The following is a 6,198-nucleotide window of genomic DNA, read 5'->3' as shown; positions in this document are numbered from 1 at the left end:
TAAGAAAGCTTGAGTCCTTCTTAAGGACTCATTTAGTTCATTCAGTGACTATTTGAAATTACAACATCACTGAAAAAAGTGACTTATGACCATGTGATCAAAATTTGGATGCTTGCCAACTGGTTCATATCTATGATGGTTGTAGTGTCCCAGCGATCATGTTTTGTGACTTCTGACAAGTAAAATCAATGGGGAAGCCAACAATTGGGTCAAGAAAGATTGTAAAATTCCCTTAACAACTGTCTTACTTAGCAACAGAAATTTTGGGCCCAATTGTGGTCATAGGTCGAGGACTACCTGTATATCCATGTCCCCTCTCAAGCACCTTTTCTGTTCTGGATCTGAATAGTTATGCATTGTTATCACTGTTCCTTTGATAGATTAGAGCAGGGGTGTCAAACTGCCATCCCGCGGGCTGGTTGCATCATGCGGAGGCCGCGCCCACCTCAACTCCAGCAATGCAAAAAAAAAATCGCGATACGTCGTGACATGTCACGTGATGCAGTGGGTTTGACACCCGTGGATTAGAGGTTCCCAACTGGAGGAGGAAATTTATGCTGGTAATATTTGTCTGCCAGACCAAAGGACTGATCTCTGTGGTAGTGCAGTGGTTAGAATGCAGTACTGCAGGCTAATTCTGCTGATTGCTGACTACTGTTTGACAGTTCGATCCTGACCAGCTCAAGGTTGACTCAGCCTTCCATCCTTCCAAGGTTGGAAAAATGAGGACCCAGATTGTTGGGGGCAACAGGCTGGCTCTGTACACCACTTAGAGAGGGCTGTAAAGCACTGTGAAGTGGTATATAAGTCTAATCATGCTATTGCTATTCTTATTAGAGTCATTGGACGACTAAGAGTTGCACAGAATTTGTGTATGGAAATATTAGTGAGGTGTTTTTTTTCCTATCTAGTCCCAATCACAAATTCTTGAACAATTGGGCTTTTTCGAATTAAGCTAATCTGTCAGTTCAAAATTGTACCTGGCATGCTCTTCTTGATTTCAGAGAATCCAAATTATAAAAACTTTGGAAAACTAGTCAAGAATGCATAATGATGTTTCTCAAAGGCTCTTCGTGAGTTGATTCAAGACAGCTTCTGGAAGTGAAATCTTTTGGAAAAGGTAAAGCTTTTTTCCTCCCAGTTTTTGTTGGTTGTTACTTCACTTTTTGCCCAACAAAAAAAAGAAATGGATATTACATTCTAAAATGTAAATCTTACTCCCCTAGCCTCCAAGACCACTACTACTATCATCCTCATCCTCCTCCTCATCCTCCTCCTCCTCCTCCTCCTCCTCCGATATCTTCTGCAAGTTTCATAGAGATATAAGAAGAGAGATAAGCCAACTCAGTTGGCTAAAGTCAGCAATTTCTCACAGGACTAAAGTATGTATGATGTCGTTGTGGCTTTTTTTCTGGTAGCACGTGGACACCTATTTGTCATCAGTGTGGGAAAGTGTAGAATTTTAGATTTAGGGATAACCCGCAATGCAATCTAAGTATTATTTCACCCTGCTGTGTTGTTTAAACATGTGGAAACATGACCTTATCTTACTATCAGATGAAATAGCACTTATGATGTTTGTTGTCTGCCTTCATCACTGTAGATGAAAAAAACACACAACTAAATCACTTCAAGGAATGACAAAGAGATAATATTTATATTATTAGCATTCAGCTGTTTCTGAAAGACCAGATGCAAGAGACCACTTGTGCTATAAATTTTAATATGGAGCAGAAGACAGGTTATCATAATAGCATGAATGTAGCCACCTGTAGCCTTGACCCCTGAATTTTTTGGCTTGATTGAGTTGCCAAAATCAGTTTTAATTACAAAATAAGTGTATGAAATTCTTATGTCTCTCTGTTTATCTTATTCGTTTATTTACATTTCCAGTGCAATAAAACAAATAGAATACATAAAGCGCAGATATACTAAACTTGAATATTAGTAGAGCAATGAAAGGGAAGTACAACAGATATTAAAACCATAACAATTTCTAAAAAACTGGCAAACATTTAGTTTCCCATGTTGGAGCCTGTAGAAGGAGGCTGGTCACCTCTTGATAATTTCTAATAATCAGATTTATGAGTGCCGAATACCATAAATTAGATTAGCAATATATGAAGACTGAATTGACTGACAAGTCCCCTTCTGACATGGGATGACTAGTCTATTTATTTATTGTCTAAGTAATAGATAGTGCATCTCTTTAAGGCAAGAAGAAAAACCTCTTATGAGGAACATGTAAGATGTTATAAAAATATCTAGGGGTTGTCCATTCTGAATCTGCATTTTGGAAATCTGCATGAAATGTTGAAAGTACATCAGATGGTTGAAGAAGAAAAAAGGGCTTTGGAAGAATATCTAAAGAACAGTGAAGAAGATGCAGTGAAGTTATTATACCAGGAAGGCTTATTGAGTACAGGAAAGATCAAACTGGCTTACAAGAATGATGAACAGAAAAGAGATACAGGATGACAAAATATTACATGGCCAGTAAATTAAAAAATAGCAGAATTTTTAAAAGATTTGTCCACGATGGGATGAGATCTCCTGCTTTGAGCAAGGGGTTGGACAGAAGTCCTCCAAGTCCCTTCCAGCTGTAGGATTCTATGATTCTAAGACCTGGCAAAGGCTAAGAGCAGGAAAGTTGAAGAAAGAGACCCAAGTGCTAATTCTGACTGCACAAGACAAAGCCTTAAGAACAAACACATGTAAAGCCAGAATTGAGAAGACAGCAACGGACAAGCAAGGACCACCTCATATCTGAAGAAGCAGTGGACCACGTGGTGTAGCTGCTGCAAGACGTTTGCACAGACTGACTAAAAGCAACGGGATGACAAAGTAGCAGCAATCGTGCATCGAAAGATCTGCAAGGTATACCATTTGTGTGTCCGAAAGAACTGGTGGGACCATAAAATAGGGAAAGTAATTGAAAATGAAAAAGTGCTCTGGGGCTTTAGAATTCGAACGGACAGGCAACTTGCCACATAATACTCAAAGCTTAACAATTGTCGATAAGAAAGACAAAAAATTCTGGATAGGGGATGTGGCAGTACCTGCGAGCAGCTGAGAGAAACAACTGGAGAAGATAACAAAATATAAAGACCGGCAAATAGAAGTAGAATGACTGGCAAAAGAAAACAAAGGTAGTAGCAACAGAAATAGGAGACTTGGGTGTAATCCCAAAACAACTGGAGTACCACTTGAACACTATCAACATTAACAAAATCACCACCAGTCAATTGCAAAAGGCAGCTTTTCTCGAAATAGCTTCCATTCTGCGACGTTACCTCTAACACCATAAAATGTCAACTTCTGCCTATCCTGATTTGGGGATTTACATGGGTTCTTGGGAAGGACTTGATAGGTGGACAAAAATGCCAAATCCAGTTAGAGCAGTGATGGCGAACCTTTTAGAGACCGAGTGCCCAAAAACTGGCTCCGCCCCTGCTCCACCCCCTGCCCTGCCCCTGCTCCACTCCTGCCCTGCCCCCACTCTGCCTCACCCTGCCTGCCCAAAGGGCCACTCACCGCCTCCAGGGCCCGCCGCAGATCGCCCAGGCAGCCCAGCAGCGCCATGGCGGCCACGCCCTCTGCCCACCCCCCCGCAACATCAACTGTGCGCGTTGGCGCGTGAGGGTAGAATCTTGTGTACGCTGCTTGGCTGCCATGTTTTTGGCTGCGGTGCTCCGTGTGGGCCACGCTCAGGGGAGACTCTCCTCCATGGAGGCTGCTAGTGAGGAGGGGGTCGCGGGTGGAGGCAAGGCTAGGGCAATGGCACGTGTGCCCATAGAGAGGGCTCTGAGTGCCGCCTCTGGCACCCGTGCCATAGGTTCGCCACCACTGAGTTAGAGCATCTGGCTGACAGTGCAGCAAAACCCAATAAGAATAATAGATTCTAGTTACAGGAAACAGGATTCCAATTTAATGTTAAAAAGACTTTCTAACAGTAAAGAGTAAAACATGTTACTCAGAGAGCTACTGGTAGTAGACTGCCCTTCCCTGGATATCTTCAGGTAGAGGGTCAGCAGCCATTGGTCTGAGAAGCATTAATGTTTGTTCCTTGCGTGAAGGCAGGGTTGAATTCAACTCAGTATGAACCCCAATATTAGTACTTTAATAACCGCTAGTTATTCGGATCCTGGATCTTGTCTCAGTGTCTTTATTAGATAGCTCACTTTTGCTAATGAGAAGTTGTTTAGTCAGGAATTGAATAGATAAAATATGAGCATGTAAATCCACAAATCAGTTTCTAAATATAACATAGACAAATGCTAACCTTTGAGTAAAAACTTGATGCTTTTTTCTATTTAAATTTGTACCAAAGAAAGTTTAGATGTCTTTTTTATTTTTCTTAATTTTTCTACTTTTCTTACTTTTTCTCTCCTTTTTCTTTTTGCACCTCTATTTTCCTTTTTTCTTGGAAGTTTTTTTTCTTTTTCAATTCTTTTTTGCTTGCTCAGAGTGTCTGGGATGTTACACATCCTCTTCACAACCTGTTTTCCTTGTTACCTTCTGGGAGGAGGCTCCGTGGTATCTGAAGTAGAACATACAGATTCAGTCACAGCTTTGTTCCATACAGTATTAACCAGTGGTGGGATTCAGCCGGTTCGCACCACTTTGGCAGAACCGGTAGCTAATTTTTTGTTGCCCAGGCCCAGAATGGACTTCCAGAAGCGGCATCCACGCAGAGAACCTGTTTTTCACATATTTGAATCCCACCACTGGTATTAACCTTGTGAACTCTAAAGCTTCCTCCTTCCGTTATGTATTCAAGATGGACAGTGATTAATATTTATATGTTACTTATATATAAGGGTGTGGGTCTATACATATGTTGTATATAGTATGTTTTAAATGTGTGTTATATATGTTTACACTTTGAGAGGAAGCAACTAAATTTCATTTTTAATGTGTGCCATTGTGCCCACAGAAAAAAAAATGACAATAAAGGTTATCGAATCTAATCTTATTTATCTTGCATTTTAAAAAAATATATACAGAATGTGAAACATGACCACGTCATGGATATTCTCACAAAAGGGCTGTCAAGTGCAGGGGGGGAAGTCTTAGCCCCCTAGTCATGAACCACCAATAAAAACAGCGATGAGTGCTTCCTGACACTTCATTTGGCATCTAGCGTTCTCTTTCCTTCCAGCCTATTTTTCCCCCTGGAGTGGGGAGAGGTTTCAAATAAATCTCTATTCTATAGTGATATTTGTGATATGTGAAAACCAGATAGATTTGCATAAATAAACACTATGCTAGACACTGATATTCAGGGGAGATCATTGAAATGAGATTTTGAGTGTTTTTTAAACCTTCAAGAGTATTCCATTTTAATTTTGGGAAACCTTTGAGGCAGGTTTGGGAATAATATATATAATTCCATCAAACAGGTTCAGCGAGTCTATTGTTCCTGACATATCAGGAACATATCAGCCATTTTGGATCTAATTCTCACTAACAGAGATGAAATGATAGAAGGTGTTGAAGCCACAAGAACCTTGGGAGGAAGTGATCATGCAGTATTGGAATTCAACATTATGGAAGCACGAGCAATAGAACACAGTCAAACTAGAGTCTTGGTCTTCAAGAGAGCTAATTTCAATAAACTTAGAGAGGGCTTGGGAAGGATTACAACGATGAGGATCCTCAAGGGGAAAACAACTCAAGAAGCTTGGGAAATTTTGAAAAGTGAGATAATAAAAGCCCAGTCCAGCACAATACCAACAAAGAGGAAAAATAACAGCTCTCAAAAGAAACCAGCATGGCTGCATAAAGAACTCTCTGATAAATTGAAAGATAAAAAGGACAAGTATAGAAAGTGGAAAGAGGGGCACATAACTAAATCAGAATATCAACAAATAGCCCAAGCCTGCAAAGATGAAGTGAGGAAAGCTAAGGCTCAAAATAAAGTAAGGCTTGCGACTAAAGTCAAAAATAACAAAAAAAGCTTCTTTCAACATGTAAAAAACAAGAAAAAAGTGAAGGAAATGATTGGTCCATTAGTGGGCGAAAGTGGCAAGAAGGTGACAAGCAACAGGGAGAAAGCAGAACTATTTAACTCATTTTTTGCATCTGTCTTTACAGAAACGTAAAAAACAGACCAACCTACCAAAAACAGTGCCATAAAAAACAGAATAGAAATGCAAGTTAAGATAGGCAAGAAAACGGTAAGTGAGCACCTGTCCA

This window comes from Protobothrops mucrosquamatus, unplaced genomic scaffold, assembly GCF_001527695.2.
Source record: "Protobothrops mucrosquamatus isolate PMUCROS unplaced genomic scaffold, P.Mucros_1.0 scaffold1126, whole genome shotgun sequence".
NCBI lineage: Eukaryota > Metazoa > Chordata > Lepidosauria > Squamata > Viperidae > Protobothrops > Protobothrops mucrosquamatus.
The sequence above is the reverse complement of the archived record's forward strand: the minus strand, read 5'-3'. Positions refer to the sequence as shown.